The 22,004-nt window shown below is 36.8% G+C and overlaps 1 pseudogene; it reads left to right on the top strand.

Moving 5' to 3' along the window:
- The window catches only part of LOC110307756, a 60,227-nt pseudogene that overhangs the window by 37,276 nt on the left and 947 nt on the right, over positions 1-22,004 (top strand).

Raw genomic sequence — 22,004 nt, 5'->3', positions numbered from 1 at the left:
TTCCCTTCCCTTCCCTTCCCTTCCCTTCCCTTCCCTTTCTTTCCTTCTTTTCTTTTCTTTCCTTTTCCTTTTTCCTGGTAAGGAGGCTAGATATTTTATACATGTCTATGTTTACATACTTTCTTGCAATTTTTTTTTTAAAGAACATAGTCCTCTTTTATTGCTTTATGAAAAACAAAAGCAACTTTATTTAATTTTTCCCATTTTGGCACTTGTCCTTGAATTTGAACTTATATTTTTGATTTATAGAATTGATTTATTTAAGAGAGACAGAAAAATAAACAACTTCACATTGCTGAAGTGGTTCGTGCTTAATAAATCCCCTCCTTTCATATGTACCCAAAGTCTCATTTTTAATTTTCTCTCAATTTTCATATTTAACTCCATTTTACTTAAAGTCGGTGTTCATGTCTAAGAGCAGTCTTTGAAAATATGAATTTGTCCCTCCTTGCATAGTAGCAATTCATACATCTAGTAGAATATTCTGTGTGGAGAGTGTTCAATCTGCAAAGCAGTGTCTTTTTGTGTCCACTTCTCAAGATCTGCTTTTGGTTGCTTTTCCCTTTCTGCCTGCAGTTGCTAACCCTCTAAGGAGTTCCCAAGTGAAGTGGGAAGAGCAAGCAGTTCAAGGATCTCATTTTCGGCTGCTTCTTACGAGGGAATTCCAGAAAAAGAAAAAAAAAAAAAAGCAAAAAAGCTGGACTCTAGAATTTTTCTATTTATTTGCTTATAAAAAAATAATCCTGGATGGCAATTATTTGTTGGCCTTCAATACTTGAATACTTCAATACTGGCCTTGAAATAGTTGAGCTAGAACTGTAACTCTTTATGTTGACTTCCTTCTTCTATGATTATCAAAGATTATCATGTTTAGGTTAAATGAATTTCCTTGAGTCAATAAAGTAAGGTATTTGAAAATATTATGTGTTCAATTTTGCCAAATGTCTTTTTTCCTTGATTCTATTGTGATAACTCTTTCCAAGTTGCCAAGACTGAGATCAGCACTGATGATTTCAGAGGTTTGTCAATATGGCAGGTTAGACTTAACCCTTTATGTGACCACCACTCCCCTCAAGGATTGAATCGGCCAGGAATCAAATACTGAACTCTACGAGAGAAAGAAAGAGCATCAGAAATCACAAATGAGACTGGATTGAAAAGCCCAGAGGAATAGATGATTAAATAGTATAATAAAACAACAACAGCAACAACAAAACAAAACAGAAACAAAAACAAATGATCAAACAAACGAGCATAAAACAAAACCCCCAGAGGAACCAGTTTACCTGTCTCTGTGATAGAGGAATGGGGCTGGGGACTTTCTCAGACTGGTAGTCAGGTGGCCTTACATTAAGAAGAGGCCACAGTTCTGCCAAGAGACTGCAGTTCTGTCAAGCCTCAAGTACAACGTGAACGTTGAGACTGAGAGTCACTTCTGTGAGAGGTGTCAGCACTGGAGGTGTCCACGTGGGCATGCTTCAAACCAGGAACTGAGCTATACAGGTACAGTTCTGATAGCAGACAGGTGACTTTGAGACTGAGTCACCTGGAGGCCGGATTAAAAGATTCTCAAAAGTCCTATCTATCCCCAGCTAAGCGATAACTGCATGAAACAGTCGAGGGTGAGGCAGAGGTGAACATAAATGATTTGAGAAGGCCTGATGACCTTTGGAAGCCGTGAGTTACATCATGGTAGATGTCTTTAATTGTAGAAGATGAAAATCCTGAGTCAGAGGAAGATGGGGGACTAGAATTCTATTTACTGCTTTAAAAATGATATTTTTCATTATTCACGAGAATTTCATACATGTATACAACGAAACATAATCATGCCCACCTCCTCTTTCCCCTTCAAACTCCTCCCAAGCAACCTGTAAACGTAACCCTCTCCCAACTTCATGTGCCCATAATGTATTAATTTCACTTTGTACTGCCCATATGGGATAGATGTAGGAGGCCCACAGAAGGATAGGCAATGTACTAGTGACAGCACAATCAAAATGAGAATGATTCTTCTCCCTTCTCTCCCAGCTATCAACTGCATCTCTCTGTAGGACAGGGGACCTCGGAGATCTCCTTCCTTCTCTATAACATGACTACTTCTTTGCCTCTTGTTATTTTACAAATGAGAATGACTGTTGGCTCTGAAACTCGGATCCTGTGGACTCCACACAGCTTCCTCCTTCTGGAAAGGCGTTTCATATTTAATAGAATCAGAAACTCTGCTGAGTAGTGTTCCCCAGGAACAGCTCAGTGATCTACCTGGCTTCCCCTTCTCCAGCACATTCAAGTGGTAACTCATTCCTTAGACAATAGATAAGCAAAGGTTTACAAGCTGTCTGTCTGGTTTGTCAAATGAGTAGTAAGTCAGAAATGTACAAAATGTAGGGAGGGCTAACATGATTGCAGCACTGTGGACAGACTGACTCTTGATCACCTTTGGCTCAGCACCATGACAAAGCAAGTCTCCAACTTGCTGACCCAACTTCATGTGCCTTCCCACTTGGCTGGCTTTGACATTACAGAGTGGAGAAAGAATCTGCTCAATACATTCGTTTTGTGCCTTTCTTCCCCTTTTCTTCCTGTATTATTCTTTCTTTTTTTATTATATTCTTGCTCTTTACGTATTAGAAACAACTCAATGTTTCTGCTCAGTATTCCACTTGTTACATTTACATATTTTACTAACTCATTTTTGTTATTGTATAACTATTAATATCTGGTTATTTTCTCTCCTTCTCAACCTTCCTATCTTCATATCATTTGTTCTAATACTTAGTCTCGATTATAATCCTTTTTCTCATTACCACCTCCTTACTTTATCTCAGTCAATAGTTATTTTCCCCTAAATGATTATTTTCAAATTTTGTTGTTTACTCTGCATTATTTTGTTATTTTCTTTTCTATGGTCAATAGTCAATGATGTATCATAGTTAAGAATCAATCAATTTAAAATGTTTTCTGTATGAGTTTTGGTGTAATGATGTTGCTATAATAGTTTATTTTCTCCTTCCTAGAGTGGTACTGGGGACTGAGCACTTAAGTCAAAACTGCTCACACTGATTTCTCAGTTAAGCCAGAGAGATAGCCTCAACCCACAGATGTGCAAATTGCAACACAGAAGGAGAGACATGAAAAAGCAATACAGTTCTTTCCAAAGGTCGTAATTTCTCAATTACCAAATGCAAAGATAATGAAGTGGGTGAAGTGCCGAGTCCTTAAAGAATTCAAAGCATAGCCTGTGAAATCCATCAGCAACTCTGAAGAGGGAACCAGCAAGAAGAGGCATGAAGAAAATCAAGTAAGGACCCAGGGAAGAAAGCACAGAGGAGAATGTCAGCAGAACGGGTGCAGAAGACATGAAATCAAGTACAGTTGTGAGGGACAACAACAAAGCACATGCACTGGACATGAAGTACTAAGCAAATCCCAAATAAAATAACACAAGAACAAACATCACTGTCAGGCTAGACCAAAGAAGAGAATGAGTAGGAGAAGTAAAGAGGTCAAGAATATGTGTGCTACTTCCAGATAACAGCAATGTGAATAAGTGTAGAGATGTGTGTTTGACAACCAATTTCAAAAAACTTTGATCAAGAGACCAAACCCTAAGAATCAAATTATGAAAAGGAGCCACAGCAACAAAGCCAGCATGACAGTAGCACGAAGTACAGACACAGGGACTAATAGAAGGGAATAGAGTAGTAGTTTTCAAGCTGTGGGTTGTGACTCCTTTCAGGGTCCCATGACTCATTCACAAAGGTCAAATATCAGATATACTACATATCAGATATCTACATTATGATTCCTAACTATAGCAAAATTACAGTTTTGAAGTAGCAATGAAATAATTTTATCATGGCGGGCAGGGTCACCACAACCTGAGGAACTGTATTGTGAAGGGTGAGAATGACCAGAAGAAAGGATGCAGACCTAATCCCATCTACTGACAGACATACGGTTCTTTCAGAAGACAGCAAAAAAAAAAAAATATTAAAGAAAAGAAAGCCTCTTCAAATGGCACTTGCAAAATTGAATCTCCACAGATGGAATGATGAGACTACATCTCAGTCTCCCACTCTGTAATAAACTAGTTAAAAATTGGTCAAAGTTTTTAAGCTAGACCCTAGACGTTTGAAATTGCTGTGTAAAGCACATGTAAAACATTGTATGATCACAAGCATGAGCAAGGATGTTATGAATAGGACTCCCATAGTTCAAGAAACAATTGTAATAATGGAATGAAATTTAAGTATTTCTGCACATGAAGTCACGAGACTGCCTAAAGAAAAACTACATGTCCTGTCAGTTTTAATATCTAGAATCTATAGAGAACTGCAAAACCAAACACTAAAAGTTTCATTAAAAATGGACAGGTGAGCAGACAGTTCACAAAAGGAAACATATTCCCCTAATTCCATTAAAAATATGAGAAACTGTCAAACATCCTTTGCCTTCACGGAAATGGAAGTTAAAAGGGCATTAGGATTCTATCTTAAGTCAGAATGATTATCATTAAATAACAGCAAAGACATGTCAAGTATGGTGGAGAAACTTGTACTTCTAGTGCTGGGTAAGTACAGGTGGTAGTTCAAAGCCATCTGTTACAAAGTGCGTTCAAGGCCAGCCTGACCTACATGAGAAACAAGCAGGAAAAGAAACAAAAGTTTGCAGCAAATTCTGGTGCAGAGGTGAGGAAAAAGGAGCCCCTGCACAGTATACTGGGAACATATATTTCAGTCAGTGTATAAATAAACATAAAGTGCAGAAAACTAAGCATACATCTTTTCTATCTCGATTCTAGCAAGATCCATGAAGGAGTCTTAAATCAGCATAGTACAATCACACTTGCCATGTTCACCACTGACTGTTCATAATCCTTATAATATGAAAGCTGTTTATATACATAGCTGTCCATTAATAGGTGAGTAGCTAAAGGAAATATTACACACACACACACACACACACACACACACTACACTGGAGCTTTAATCAGTCATAAAGAAGAATAGAATTATATAATTTGTAGGATAATATATGGATCTAAAGAATATTGCATTAAGCAAAATATCCCAGACTCATAGATATTATATTATTCTAGATTAAAAATGCATATATGATTGAAAGAAGAAAAGAGGCTATGTAGGAAGAGGAAAGAGGTGTAGGGGAAACAAAAAGAAAAGATTTCATATTCTTTCTTATATGCATCACCTATATTTAAATATACATATAAATGTATATGAAAATGACTCAGAAACAGGAGTGAACATATTCATGGGGAGAAAATGATCCAGCATTTGGGAGCAAAAAAGGGTGATAGATATGAACAAGATACCAAGATACTTATATAAAAGTATTTCTACACGTCTTAAATATTTAAAATATTTATGATGTAATATTAAATATTTGTATTTTAAGACAAACAAAAGTTGGTTACAATACATTTCTTATATAAACAATTTTTTATGTTTGCAAACTTTATTCATTAGTTATGTGTAGATTTCTTTAAAAGTTTTAGTTTTGATATCTAGTTTTGATACAAATAATATACTGGCTTTAGAGAAGGGATTAAAGAGCCTTCTCTAAATTTTTCTGTAAGAAGTCATGTCACATTAGTATTTAATTATTCCGAGTTTGATAGGATTCACATGACAATCAGTTTGGACACAAGAATTTGCTTTGTGAATTTATGCTTGTAGATCTACTTTTATAAAGAAGTACACAAGCTGGGCGTGGTGGCGCACGCCTTTAATCCCAGCACTTGGGAGGCAGAGGCAGGCGGATTTCTGAGTTCGAGGCTAGCCTGGTCTACAAAGTGAGTTCCAGGACAGCCAGGGCTACACAGAGAAACTCTTTCTCGAAAAAAACCAGAAAAAAAAAAAGTACACAAGATTCCACTTGTTTTTGTTGTTGTTTTTTACTGATTAATTTTTTCTTTCAATGAAAATAGATTCCCCCTCCCCCATTTATTATAGCCTGATTATGGTTTCCCCTCCTCTACTCCTCCCAGTTCTTCCCAGCTTCTTTTCCCATCAAGATCCATTCCCTATCTGTCTCTCATGAGAAAAAAAAAAAACACCTAAGGAATAAAAAAATTTAGTAAGATGCAACAAAAGGTAATACATCAGAATAGGACAACAAACAGAAGGAAAATAGCCCAAGAGAAGTCACAAGAAACAGAGACCCACTGGTTCACACAATCAGGAATCCCATAAAACCACTAAATAATATAAAATAAATATATATTATAAATCTGTAATATACATGGAAAGGACCTAGAAGGTAAAGAGAGAAAAAGAAAATACACAATAGAGATAAAAATAATAAGTTTTAAAAAACTAATGGGCAGTGTTGGGGTAGAGGGGTAATATAACATTATGAGACAAGGAACCCCCAAGGTGCTGTTGTGTTCATTTTCAGTTGGCCTTTTACTCACCCTTATATGTAGTCTACATCACCAGTCAAACTCCCTTGGCAGAAATTAAAATTTTGTTCATAAGTGGTTATCAATTGAAGATTGCTCCAGGGTTATGGATGCAGGGATGGATCTACTTCTTTTAGTCCATCTGATGAGACCCATGTAGGTACTGTTCATGATGCCACAGACTTACTCCATTGGTGTCCTCCATCCCTGTGGCTCTTACACTCTTTATTCTGCAGGCTTCACTGAGCACTGAGGGAAAGGATGATATGATAAAGGCATGCTGTTTAGGTCAGAGTCTTCCCAGGTCTCTCACTCCCAGCATATTGTCTGACTCTGGGACTCTATTTACTCCCATCTGCTGCAGGAGAAAGTGTCTTTGATGATGCCTGAGCAGGAGCAGAGCAGAATGTCCTTAGGAGTCATTTTATTGCTACCATGTTTCTAAGAGTAGAATTTGGCTTTACCCTAATGTCTGGGCTGTCTACTCTCAGGTTCTTGGTCACCCAAGCAGTGTTGGAGTGTTGGGCATGGGCTTCATCTTGTGGAGTGAGCCTTTTGTTTATTCATATCAGTTTTGTGCCACCATTGCCCTAGTATATTGTGCAAGCAGGATACCACTGTAAACCAAAGCATCTGTGTGGCTAAGTTGGTGTTTAATTTTCTCCTTTGTTAGTTTGCAGAGTCCCTTCCTGTAACAAAGATGCTAATATCAAGGTGTGAAATCTCTGTAGACACCAGCTCAACGTCTCCATGTTCAGTGTGTTGTGTCCATGTTTTCTGAAGTAATGAGTCCTTGCTTTCAATTGAGGGAGGGCAACCTGTGTTCTTGACAACAGTCTTGGGATGTTAGCCTTGGGACACTTGGGTCAATGACTCAATCAGATGTAACACAATCTCAGTAATAGCAGCTTCATTTCATGACAAGAGATTACCTCTTGGGCTTCTGTCTCTCCCATTATTTGGCAATTTCATTTAGATCCCCTTCATTTGTGTATATAGTTTAGGAAGGTTTTCATACTACCCTCCAAGTGTCTTTTAGCTCTCTCCCTATATTTGCTCCCTTATACTTCTATTCCCACACCCTTTCCAATTGATCTTCCCATTTCTGCTCCCAATCAATATGTAACTATCTAGTCTATTTCTATTTTCTAGGAAGATCTATCTATCCCACCTTAGTCTCTTACTCTATACCTTAACTCTGTGGTTCTGTAGATTGTTGCTTGTTTCACATTGACTTAACAGCTAATGTCAACTTATAGGCAAATAAATAGCACATTTGTCTTTCTGGGTTTGGGTTACCTCACACAGTATGACATTTTTTTTTTTTTTTAGTTCCACCCATTAACCTTGGAATTTCATGATTTTATTTTTTAAATGAATGAGTAATAAACTGTTGTATATTAAATGGATCACATTTTCCTTATCTATGAATCTGTTGAGTAAGGGACATTTTTCTTTTCTTTTTCAATTTCTGGCTATTATGATTAGAGTAGCAATGAACATTGTTGATCAAGTTTCTCTATTGTAGGATGAAGCACCCTTTGTAAATATGTCCAAGAGTGGTATATCTGAATCTTGAGATAGATCTATTTTCATCGTACTGAGGAACCACTGTACTGGTTTCCATAGTGGCTCTAAAAGTTTTCAGTCTCACTAGCAAATGACATTATGGACTGTCATTTGTGTTGTTGATCTGAGTCATTCTGACAAGTATAAGATGAAATCTCAAAGTAGTTTAAAGTTACATTTCCTGATGGCTAAGGAAGTTAAACATCTCTTTGTTTCTTAGATATTAGAGTTTCTTGTTTTCTGAAGTCTCTGTTTAGACTAGCACCCTATATTTAAACTAGGTTTTTTTGTTTGCTTTATATCAAGATTTTTGAGTTCTTTGTCATTTGGGACGTTAGCTTTTTATCAGATGTATAGTTGATAAAAATCTTTTCATATTCTGTCGGCTGCTGCTTTGTTCAAATGATGATGTTCTTCTCTGAGCGGAAGCTTTTCAGTTTCACAAAGTCCCATTTACTAACTGATGTTCTTAGTGCTTGTGCTAATGGTCTCCTATTCAGAACATCTTTTCCTGAGACATGAGTTCAAGACTATTCCCCACTCACTCATCTGCCAGGTTCAGTGTGTCTGGTTTTATGTTGAGGTCTTTTTATCCATTTGTCATTGAGTTTTGTGCAAGATGTTAAGCATGGATCTACTTGCATTCTTTTACCTGCAGCCATGAATTTTGACCAGCGCAAGTTGGTAAAAATGCTGTTTATTTTCCACTGTGTATTTCTGGCTTCTTTATAAAAAAAAGTTAAGTCTCCATAGCTGTGCCGATTTATGCCTAGGTCTTTAATCCTTATCCATTAATCAATATGTCTCTTTTTTATTACTATCACTCTAGTACAACTTGAAATTGTGGATGGTGATAGCTCCAGCAATTGTTTTATTACTCAGGTTTGTTTTAGCTATCATATATTTTTGTGTTTCCATATAATTCTGTCAAGAGTTGTATTGAAATTTTGATAGGCATTATACTCAGTCTTGCTTTTGATAGGATGATCATTTTTACTATGTTATTCCTACTTATCTATGAGCATGGGAGATCTTTTTATCTACTGCTTTCTTCTTCAATTTCTTTCTTTTGTGTAATAAAGTTTAATCATGCACGTCTTTCACTAATTGGTTAGATTTATACCAAGATACTTTATATTATTTGAAACTATTGTGAAGATGACATTTTCCTGATTTCTTTCTCCGTCTATTGGTCAATTTTATAAAGAAGAGCTACTGATTTTTTGAAATTAATTTTTTTATCCAGCTACTTTTCTGAAAGGTTTTTTGTTTGTTTGGTTGGTTGTGTTTGTTTGTTTGTTTGTTTGTTTGTTGTTTTATTTTCTCCAAGCTGTCACTTTTCCTAGAGAATTTTTATGGTGACTTATGCACACTATCATGCCATTTGCTAACAAATGCCTTTTTCCCTTATAATTTGTATCCCTTTGTCTCCTTCTGCTGTCTTATTGCTTTAGCTAGGACTATAGTTACTATACTGAAGTTATGGGGAGAGTGGACAACCTTGTTTTGTTCTCTGGCTTTAGTAGAAGTGTTTTGACTTTCTATATTAGCTGATGCTGGATTTGGGCTTGCTGCAAGTGACTTTATTATGTTGAGGTATATCCCTGGTATTTTTAATATCTCCAGGATTTTTATCTTAAAGAGCTTCTAGATTTTGATAAACCCTGCCCCATTTTTGCATCTAATGAGATGATCTTTTGGTTTTTGTCTTTCAGTTTATTTATATGGTGAATTACATTTTTGATTTATATATGTTAAATAATCTATGCATCCCTCAGATAAATCCTACTTGTTCACAATGAATAACCTTTGTGTTGTGTTCTTGGATTTGTCCTGCAAGTATTTTATTGAGAAATTTTGCATCTATGTTCAGTAGGGGAATTGGTCTGTAATTCTCTTTCTTGGTTGGATCTTTATGTGGGTGGAGTATCAGGGTAATTATGGCCTCTCAAAATGAATTGAGTAATATAACTTCTGCTTCTATTTTGTGGAATAATTTGAGGAGTAATGACATTAACTCTTAGCTGAAAAATCATTCCATTAAAACCATCTGACCCTGGAATTTTTTTGATAGGTAGACTTTCATTACTGCTTCTATTTCACTATACCAGTAGTGTATAATGAGATAAACATAACTCTCAAGGAGTCCTTTATTACTGTCCATACAATTCTATGTGTCACACCTTAGTTAAAAATTATGAACATTGCTAATTCTTATTTGACTCACAAATTCTTTAGGAGAAACTCTTTTGTAAATTGATGTCACTTATAAATTAATTATGTTGTGATTTAAGAATATATTTTATAATTTTTTAATGTAATATTTTAATAAGAGAACTTCATATATACATAAAATATATTTAACCACATTCTCTCATTTCTCCCCCTAAGCCTTTCAAAATTTATATTCTCTCAACTCCATGTTCTCTCTTTCTTTGGCATTTGTTTTTTGTAACCCACAAAGCCAAATTAATGCTGTCATATATCCATGGGAGTTACATGAACTATTGGAGCAAAATCCATTTAGCATGGACCATATCATTATAGAAAACTGACTATTCTTTCCCGAGTGGCTATCTACTCTCATATCGCCTTAGCTGGTCATGAAGGCTTGTGAACCCCTTCTTGCTCTATACAGAAGTGTTGACTGACTTGACCTTCCACAGTTCTTGTGTTCACAACCACAGCTGCAGTGAGTTCATGAGTATTATGTCCAGAAATCACTATTTCCCAATAGTGCCCTCCCAACATCTGGCTCTTAAATTCTTTTGGTTTCTTCTTCCACAATAGATTTTTATATATTCATTTCCAGAGCAGCTTATAGGAAGGAACGTGATATAGATGTACTTCCCACTGGCTAAACATACCAAAGGCACTTCTTTGATCAATTCTAAGGCTACTGAGTTAGGTGAAAGAACAACTACTAATAGAAAGACATAGTAAAACACTGGATATCTGAAAGAAGAAAAGGAAGTGGAGAAGGGCATGGGAGAGTAGGGCAGAAAAGGGAGGTGGGGTGAAAGGGCTAACTAACAGGAAGGATATTTGAGAAGGACAAACAGAAACATGTTATATAAACTTTATATATACATATATATATGTATGTGTGGGTACAAATATTCATACACAGAGAGAGAGACAAATAGAGACAGACAGAGGGAATGAGAGAGAGAGAGATTGTCATTATGCTATAGGTGGTTATGCTCCTCCAGATGCCATAGATTTCCCAAAACAAAAACGAAACAAACCAAAACAAACAAGCCCCCATCCAATACCAAATCTGACATATCTCTCTTCAAGTTGTTGGTGGGAGATGTTCTGTAGACTCCTCAAACAATATAGACGAGTCTTATTGTTCTTTGTTGCTCATCAGAGTTTGACTAAGACTCTATTCCTGAAGATGTCACACAATTTAGTCATAATACATATAGAAATCAAGTTATTACTGACCAAGGAGCTTCCTTTCTGATGACTACCTATCATAGTGCCAGAAAGTATTATATAGCCTGTGGGAAGAGAAGAATCCTTAAGAGTCTTACCCCAGCCGTAAATGCTGTGCAGCTGTAAATGCTGTGCAGAATACTCCTGGTAATATATTCCCACTGGAGCAACAATGGCGAGAATGTAACCGGAGAACCCAACTGCTTTCTAATTTGTCCACTCTACTGGAGGAACTGTATGCCTGTTTTGTAATTCTGACCAACATCTTATGCTAGGAAGTACCTAGATGACCCTATTATTATCATTTAGTAAAATTATACTCTATCAAACTTTCCTCCAATATATATCTCTCTACTCGTAGACTAGGGAAGCTCTCAGTCTTTCTCATAGAAGCATCTTTGTGCAGTAGATGGCAGCTAATCCAGAAACACAGAACTGCTGAACACATGTGTTCTTCTAGACCAATTAAGAACAAAGAAAATTTATTGCACCACTAATACTTGCTTTCCATTTCATAGAGATCTGAATTTCTCATCTATGATGTTTTTCTCTTCCACCTGTAACTCCTTTCAACCTTTCAGGCACAGCGTGTCTGTGACAAGGAGTTTTCTCAGTGTCTCCATGTTGAGAAAAGATTGGTTCTCTGACTTTGGATGATAAGCTTCAGTTGTTCTAGAGTGTTAGCTAGCTTGATGGTTTTACAGTTTCTCTGTAAACACTTCACTCGCTCGTTCTTGCTTGCCTGGTTCCTGATGTAAAGTCTCTTCTTTTATTTCTTCCTCTTCCCTCTCCTTCAAGCAACCTCACCATTTTGTTTTGTCTAAGGATTTTCAGTGTATTTTTTTTTCTTTTCTGCATTTATATGAGCTTCCCAGGGCCCTGTAACAAATCACCATAAACTGGGTGACTTAAAGCAACAGACAAGTATTTTCTCACAGTTATGGCAAGCAGAAGCCCCATATCAAGGAGCCAGCATGACTGCATTCTGTGCAAAGGCCTTAGGGAGGCGTTTTCCCTTTTGTCTGCCAGCTAATGGGGGCTGTTGGCAATCTGTGGTCCCTTGGCTCATGTGTATGTTGCACTAATTTCTGCCTCTTGGTTCATTTTCTCTTTCCCCTCTGTTTCTGTTCTCAAATCAGCTCTTTTCTTATCAGGAAAAGATTTAGGGGCCACCCCAAGTCCAAGATGATCTCAGCCTGTGATCCTTAATTTAATTATTCATGCAAAGACATGTTCCAGGAGTTCAGATTTGGTTGTGTCTTTTGAGTGGCCACTATTCAATTCACAAGAGGGGTCCAGTTGGGGACATTTCTTTTGGTATTTCCCAACGATCCCAGTTACTTTCTCCTGGCCATGTTCAGTCCACTGCTGAACCCATCAAAGGCATTCTTGCTTTCTTTACTTTGCTTTCCAGGACTTTGTTTTAGTATGAAATTAAGTTTTTATCTTTCTAATTACACCACCATTTGTTCTTGTGTATTGTCTACTTGTACGATTTTCCCTTAACACATCAGCTTATTACCCAGAATATTAATCATTTTAAGTTCTTTGAGAACTTAAAACTCATGTCAACTGAGTCCAGTTCTAATGCTTGCCTTGTAAACTCAGGCTGGTTTTGTTTTGTTTTGCTTGTTTGGTTTTTGTTTGTTTGTTTTTGTTCTTGCCTTTTGGCATACCTTAGAGATTTTTTTCTTATTGAAAACCAGGGATGATGACCCAGTAACTACAACTGAGATATGTAATCTTTTATTGTGAAGTTTTATGTTAATCTGGCTACAAAATAGACTGCCTTTAATTTTTGCTGTAGCCATAGGGGTCAAATGTTGCAATTTCTCTTGTTTTTTTATTGTCTACAATCTTGTGGTTTCCTTGAGTATTCCTTGTCCTGAATAGTCCACATTTCGTAGTTCTTCCACCTAAGACTCGTTCTTACTGGAACTCTGTTGCTATTGTGTGCAGTAAGGGAGGAATTCTATAATTTTATTATTTATCCTATGGCTTACATTCTGGTCTGTGATCTCAGATTCTTTCCCTAACTCTCTTCAGGTGAGACAAGAAAACTAGAGTCAGATAGAGTTAGAGAAATGCCTACCCTCTGGGTAGTTTATACACTGGTAAAATTATACCCTGGCAAGTAAGATTTGATTGAAAAGCAGGGGACAGTCTTTACCTATTTAAATGGGATTACTCTTTTCCAAGTTCACAACTGGGTTTCCAGAGAAGGCTTTACACCTCAGCATTGTGAGAAACTGGTGGGTAAAACACAAACTCACATCCCTTCCCCACATGATGGGCTTTCAAGAATTTCTCACTGGCCAGCTGCTCTATATTTGGTCTTCAGAAAGTCATCACAATGGCCATTTAACTATTCCTACCTGTTGTGGCTTTTATTTCCAGATGATTGTATCTCAGGTTGGACTGCCTAGATTTTCTCCTTAGTTTGGGGTGTGTAGTCTTTCTGAACAACAGCTATCTGAAGTTAGGCAGCTCTGTTACTCCTTACAGCTCAGCAGTTTTCTTGCCGTGAGGGTATCTGTGAAATCCTATTTTATGAAGATCGTTTCTGCTGCCTTTTGCTGTACACTACTCATTCAGAGTCTCCTAGAATTCGTGATACTGTCTTTCTCTTGCAGAAGTCCTCTCAGATGGAGTACTTCTGATGTGTTCTTCAACATCAGTTGCCTCACACTTCCTGTCAGAGTTGAAGCAGGAAGTCCAAGATTAGGGAGAGAAATCCCAAAAAGGATGCAGAGCTTCAGTATTCCTGTCTTCTTTGTTATCCTCTGCCCTTTGTTTCTTGGCTCTGGCTTTTTTTTTTTTTCACAATCAGTTTGACTTGTTAATTAATTGTTCTTTTTACAATATGCTTTTATCTGTCAGATTACATACACTTCCAGAGATCTTCTGCTTTCTTGTAAAGAGTGACCTAGTAAATGATGTTGTTCGCATTCCTAACTCATTTCAACCTTCATTCAGAAAGCCTTGCCTGCTAAGATAATCGAAGGGGATCTCTCATACTTTTGTTTGTCTCAGAAAAGTTATTCGGAGACACTGAGGAATAGATCAGCAGTTAAAAGCAGTTGCTGTTCTTCCAGAGGACATGGGTTAATTTCCTAGCACCTACATAAGGTCTCAAAACTGTCTGTAGCTCCAGTTCCAGGGGGTTCTAATACCCTCTTCTGGCCTCAGAATGTACTGAACACATATGATACTCATACTTAGAAGCTGATGAACAGGCATATACATAAAATAAAATCGTTGATTATCTGTATGCCATTCAGTGATTGGTTTATGATGTAGACGGGAGGATCTCTAATTCTCTTGATCTGGCTGTGGTAGAGAAGCCTTTGTCTTGGGACTGGGTTCGCTTTAGTCAGAATTCCTGCTCACTCATGTGCAGAATCTGAATCCTGCCTAGCCTGCTCTGAAGTCTTAGGTGGAATAACTTCCTGAGATTCTCCCTGTAGCAACTTGTTCCAGTCCTGTACTGATATAGAACTTTTCACTGTGGAGTTTTCTTGTTCCTTTCCAAGGTCTGTTGACTCTCTAATGGATCCCGGGAAAGAAGACTTTCCTCCATATGCTGCCCCCGGCTCGCCCACCCCAGCTACACACGTACAAGCTGAAGAGTTTGCACCTATCTTGCAGTGAATGGAATGAGCACTGGCTTTTGTAAGGTCTGGGGAAATGGAAAACTTCGCTGCCTACAACCCGGGTCCTGAAGCTTTTAGTCTGTAAGAAGCCAATTGAAATTTTACAGCCTTATCCTATGTGCTTCCTCCCTGACCTGCTCCATTTTTAGTTTTCCTCATGAGTATCTGGTCAAAAAGTCAAATCTCATAGAAGTTTGCAAATAGCGTTTCTTATCCCAGTGGTATTTTATAGTTATTTTAAAGAGACACGTTAGTTGAAGTTAATTTTTAAGCCAGTAGGTATTTCTTCTCTGAAACTGTGAAAGCAGAATCCCACCGTGTTTTAGCTGCCATTGTGCTATGGATAAGAAAGCTGTCATCCCTGGCAATGAATATATTCTCTCTATGTTGTTTAAAGTGTGTCATCTCTATTCTTTGGGAGTGTATTATTCCCTGTTGACTGGCATGTGTTTGGCATGGGTTTCATTCCTCTGTCCATGCCTTGTATCATGTTCCCTGTATCTTGCCTTTGGAACCCTAACAAGCAGCTGAATCTTCTCACGGACCCTTATCATCTTTAAAGCTTAAAGCTATACTTTAACATTTTAAAAACTTTCTTAGAAGTTTTCATAAATGCCTTAATTTTTTTTTGTTAATGAGTTTGTATTCAATCCCAACTTACTCTTTAAATGTGACACCAAGAGTCCGTTCTTTAAACATCAGTGTTTATAAATTTCTTAAAATTCTTCTTCTGAGGACTGAATATAGGAACTGATGACTGAATGATAGGAATGCTATCATAAAAGAAGATGCAAATGTCATTGTCTTTATAGTTTTCATCCTGTCATAGAGTTTACATTCTTGGTTATGGATAAGTGCATCATAATATTTTTTGATAGTGAAAGTAGAAAATACAAGGTAAAGTTCCACAGGTTAGTAATGGCTAGTCTAACTTTATATAAGTTCATTGATACATATAGACCATGGGTCAGGTCAATCTTTGTGTATGATGTTAATTTTATTTGTGATTTTTTTCATGTAATAAGAGTTATATAATATATAGAAAGTCGGGAGACAGAGGCAGGCGGATTTCTGAGTTCGGGGTCAGCCTGGTTTACAAAGTGAGTTCCAGGATAGCCAGAGCTATACAGAGAAACCCTGTCTCAAAAAACTCAAAAACAAACAAACAAACAAAAGACAAGTTTCAAATTTCTAACATTTTCCATTAAGTTTTGATTGTCTTGTTGATTATCTAAAATATATATGCATATTATGTCCATGTGATGTAGCCTTCATTTTCAGCCTCTGTATATCATAACATAGGTGTTATGTCCATCTTCTTGGGCTTCCATGGCTGCCTGGGCAGCTGGCCTTTATAGTCTCACAGTTCTAGAGTCCAGATGTCAGAGATCACAGCACCAGATGGCCCAAGTCCGGTTCAGGCCTCTAATTCTCCTTCCAGGAACTTGCCTTCTCTTTGTTTTTCTACAGTTTGCATAGAGATAAAGGTATTTCCATATAAGCAGAGTTATCTTCTTCACCTGTTCTGAAAAGATTACTATTTACAGTTTGTCTTCTAAACCAAATGACCTATTGAAGTCCCAACTCCAGAAAACAGCCCCTGTGTGCCAGGTCGGGGCTTGATAGAGATTTTGGGGACTCTTATGAGGTCCCCATCAAGTATCCTTAACTTGTAGTTTTATTTATTTATTTATTTATTTATTTATTTATTTATTTATTTATTCATTTATTCATTTATTTATTTATCCTTTCTTACTTGTAGGGTTTGCCTTGAGAAAACTCTTCAAAGAAGTGTGCTGGTATAAGGAAGACATTTAACTAGGATTCCTCCACCCTCTTCCAGGCAATCAGTTCTCTGCATGCCTGTCATTCAGAGTCAATCAAGTCTTGAGATAAAAGACACCAGACTCTAAATGCCTTCCGACACAAACAGGCTTTCTAGTAATGCTGGGTCCCTGTGTTTCAGCTACTTGCACAGCATGTGACACCATTGCTGCAAAATTGGAAGCTATTCTAATGTACAAGAAACAAAACAGCAAGAGCTGTTTACACAATATTATCCATTAGATTTGTATCGCACATTTTCAAAACTGTTCTGGATGTTCTGCACTCTCATCAGTGTGTTGATTTCTAGGTCACTTTCTCATAACGATAAATTAAAACAGAAGAATTTGTGACAATAAGCTGTTCTTTTAGAACCTGTATGTTACAAAGGTGCTTTTGAAGAATAGATAGACTGTTGGGTGCTTCTTATAAACTTGAGAAAGTAAAGTTGTGGATAAAGGGTACTTTTATTATGCTTTCCTGAATGCAGTCTGAGAATTATTTGAGCTTCAGTTAAAGATAATTAACAACATTTTCTTGCTCTGGAATATAAGCGTATCATGTTTAGTCTGAAGTGAGTTTGAAACTTTGTTCATGATTTGGCATGTGTGGCAATTTATACAGGAAACAGAGACACGGCGGCAGGATGTGTCATTTACAGCTTACTCTCAACACCTTTTCTGTTTTATGAGCTGAAAGCAACGAGGACATTTTGGTCTCCCTGTATCGTTTTATGCACTTACATAGGTAAAAAGAATTGTATTTTAATTTTACTTTTAACATATTTATGCATGCCAAAAATGTAATTACCATTTTTGACGTATTAATAATGGGATATAAGAGAATAAAAAGTTTGAAATTCTAGTATTTGGAAACAAGCTATTTTATCAAATATTCATTTTAAAAAGTACATTTCAGTAAAGTGGACACACATGTAAATTTTATTTGAAAAAAAAAGTAATTTTAAAGATTTTTCCAAATCTGTATCTTCTCTGTCTATCTCTCTGCACATGGCAACACATACTTACAAATGCGGCACCACTGCAGAGTTAGTAGCAGGGGTTCTGGTGGTTACCTGTGATATAGTGTACATCTTCTTAAACAAAGTTATAGTAAACAATTCCTAATTTAACAAAATAGCCAGACTATATGAGAATTTCTTCAAAGTCCCTGACTTCTCTTTATTGTATTTTTACTTTTGTTTCCTATTAATGACCTTATTTATGAACACACATTGTACTTAGAAGTTATGCCTTTTTGCTTAATGTAATGCTGTTTGTATCCCAGCTGAGGTGTTCTTGTAACAGATCCACCTTCACATCTTGTCTGACATTTTTATCACTATTACTTAACTTGCTCCAGTATTTTCTGTAATGGAGTTGGAGGGATTTGATTAGATTCAGGTTAAGTATTTTTGGCAGTGATACTTCTTGAACAATGTTTCTCTCATTTTGCGTAGCATCACTTGGTAAATGCTAGGATGTCTCACATTAAGGAAAGCTAAGCAGTCATGAAATTAAGAATGTGTAGTCTACATTATGAACTAACCAGTACCCTGGAGCTCTTGACTCTAGCTGCATATGTATCAAAAGGTGGCCTAGTCGGTCATCACTGGAAAGAGAGGCCCATTGGACACGCAAACTTTATATGCCCCAGTACAGGGGAACGCCAGGGCCAAAAAGTGGGAATGGGTGGGTAGGGAAGTGGGGGGGAGGGTATGGGGGACTTTTGGGATAGCATTGGAAATGTAATTGAGGAAAATACATAATAAAAAAAATTAAAAAAAAAAGAATGTGTAGTCTCCATTTTTTGGGAGAGTTTGTGGATAGTTTTACTTTGGACTCAAGCTTGTTCTTTCCTGGTGATACTTTTATTGGTGATTCTATCATGCTTTAATAATTCTCGCATAAGAAACAAACCAACTTCTCGTCCTGAATGGGATCAAAATCAAGTCATATGTCCTTTTATCGGCAGACTGTCTTGTGATTAATAACAAATTCAATTTACCTCCTACTTATTTTCTTAGCCTCATGTCTTATACACTGGAAAGATGCAAAGTACAACTTGCCCACTTAAAACCCTTGATTTATCTATTTTCACACTTTTCAATTTCTTTTTAGGTTACACACATACACATACATACACACATGTAAGAGAGGGTGTTGTTTATAAATTAGTGTATGAGGTCAACCTAAATTTATTTTGGACCCATTATTATGTCTGCAGATATTAACCCAGGAGTCACATCAGAGGAGAAGGGGAAGAAAAAAAAGAGGAGAAGGAGGATAAGAAGAAAGAGAAGGAGGAGGAGGAGAAGAAGAAGAAGAGGAAGAGAAGAAGAAGAGGAAGAAGAGGAAGAAGAGGAAGAAGAAGAAGAAGAAGAAAAAGAAGAAGAAGAAGAAGAAGAAGAAGAAGAAGAAGAAGAAGAAGAAGAAGAAGAAGAAGAAGAAGAAGAAGAAGAAGAAGAAAACCACCTATATCACTCCTATTAAAAGAGAGTTCTAGATTGGCAACAAGTTCTTACTGACAGAATTTGTCCATCCCTTGATGCTTTTTGCTTGATATGGATATTCCTGTAGTGGAGAGTTAAGTTTCTAGATTCAAAGAGCCCATTTATGAAATGATTATGATAGAAACATCTGATTGGGCAAGAAGCATAAGCATAAAAATTTTTAAGTGCCTCTCAGGCTTCCGTCTTGCAAGCTAGAGCTAAGTCATCTTGAAATGATTACTTCTTATAATAAAAGTCATGACTATAAAAATGGTATTTCTTTTATTTTCATAAATTGAATCTAAATTATTTACACAAATGAGTTTTGATTTCTCTACTGTTTTGAACCTCTACAATGTTGAAACATTTTCATTTTTTGAAGATGAACTTTATTTCTGAAAAAACAATTGGAATTTGTGAACTAAGCTTGGTGACTAAGAACTGTGAAATAAACAAAATAATAACCAATTTGGTAACAACAAAATATTTTTTGCTGAAAGTACACAAAATACTGCAGTGGATAAGGGACCAATTATTGTGTCATAATTCTCAACTATTTACAAATTTCAAATGCTCATGGTTTATATAGCTTATTGGTTTAATATTTATTTAATAATCATAAAACACAAGCACTATATCTTCATTACAACTGTTGGAAAATGAAGAAGCTTTGCTATACCTTGCAGTTGGAAATCAATAGGTCTCCCTGGGTTGCCTCTACTATCTGTTCCCATTCATGGGATCTTTGTCTCACTAATTTGTTTTTCCTTGCTCACAAACATCCTGTGTTGTCATGATCCATGGCTCATGCCCAAGGAGTATCTGTCAGAAGATTATATAAGGGCATCCTCAGCTCATTAATTTAACATTTCCCATGATCTTTCTTCTGTCAACCAGGACAGAAGTCTTATTTTTCTTCTTTACATAGTAGTTATTAACTCATTAGTTATAGATTTATTAAGTATCTGTTAAACACAAGGCAATATACTAAAGTATGAAATTATGAAGATGATGGTGAGATATTTCTTAATCTAAGAGTACAGGCTAATTAGCAAGGCTTTCAAGTACTAAGCAATAATTTAATACAATGTAATAAAGTACAAGCATATTCTATCACTTAGGGAACTCCATGGCTGACAAATATCCAAGCAACTCTTGTTTGCCAGTACTATTTTCTCTGTTTAGTCTCAAATAAAATAAATATGATGTTAGTTGGCTTTCTCAATTACTCTTCACCTGATGTTTCATCACCAGGGTAGGGTCTCTCACTTGAACCTAGAACTCACTGATTGAGTTAGTCAGTGTAGCCCACTTGCTCCCAGGATCCCCTGTCTTCCCCTCCAGCACTAGCGTTACAGGTGGGCTGCCATGATCTATAGGTCCTGAAGATCCACACTCGGGTCCTCACACTCACGTGTGTGGCAAGTACATTACCCATTTCCTATTCTTTATTTTTATTGTTTGTTTAAAATAGTTTTCTTTAAGGGACCAGCCACTGGCCGTGCTCCAGTGAGTATATGGGCAGCACAAAGTAGACTTAGTATTTCTTTTGTTTTTCTTCTTTGATTTTCATTTCTTCTTTGTGTGTGTGGTGAGGAGGAGGGGGAGGGAGGGTTCATAAGGATGGAGGGATGAACCTGGGAAGAATGGGGAACACTGTAATCGGGGTGCATTATGTGAAACTCCCAAATTACCAAATAAAAAAAAATATTATGAAAAACATTAGGCATCTTGCAGTGTTGGACTACCTCAGCTACCAATCATCCTTTCACAGTCAAGAGAAAGATCATTTTCATTTTTCTTTTTTTGGTAACTTTGTGACAACTAAGGATACGACTTTCCATGTGAGAATACATGTACTCTTTAAGGATGTGACAAAACATTCAAAAGTGAATAGAAATCTGATCTGAAAATGCCAAGAAACTACCCTTGAACTGTTGCTTTATTTAGGGATATGATTTGAGTTAGAAGTCCGAAGGGAACTTTCTGCTTCTGTGCTTAGTTTTTGTTTGCTTTCCTTGTTTTGTTTTCTATTAGATTGCATTTTGATATTTTTTAACTTGTGGTTTGAGTAGATTCCATGAGATTAGAAGATACATATACTTTTTCCTTACTCTTTGGTAAAATGTCAAGCATACTATTAGAAGCTTAGACATATTATTAGTCCTTAGAACATCTTTGGAAATGTGGGTTCATTTTTTTTCATTGTGGCCCTTGAACACGGGCTCTCAATTTTCTTTGGTATAGTTTAAATGTACAAAGAATCTGGTAATAACTATCTGTTGCAAACCTACCTAATTTCTGGACGTTTAAAAACTACTGAAGAAGCTGGGCAGTGGTGGCACATGCTTTTAATCCCAGCACTTGGGAGGCAGAGGCAGGTGGAGTTCTGAGTTCGAGGCCAGCCTGGTCTACAGAGTGAGCTCCAGGACAGCCAGGGCTACACAGAGAAACCCTGTCTCGAAGAAACAAAACCAAACAAACAAAATTACTGAAAAGAAGCAATCCTGAGTCCACACTGGGAGTAGCTGCCTCTTTGCCTTTGCCTGTTTGTTTTGATGTCTGTGTCTTTCTACTCCTTAGCTTGTCTCTACTCCAGAAC

The sequence above is a fragment of the Mus caroli genome, chromosome 13 (assembly GCF_900094665.2).
Source record: "Mus caroli chromosome 13, CAROLI_EIJ_v1.1, whole genome shotgun sequence".
NCBI classification, from domain to species: Eukaryota; Metazoa; Chordata; class Mammalia; order Rodentia; family Muridae; genus Mus; species Mus caroli.
This window is presented reverse-complemented; position numbering and strand designations above follow the sequence as displayed.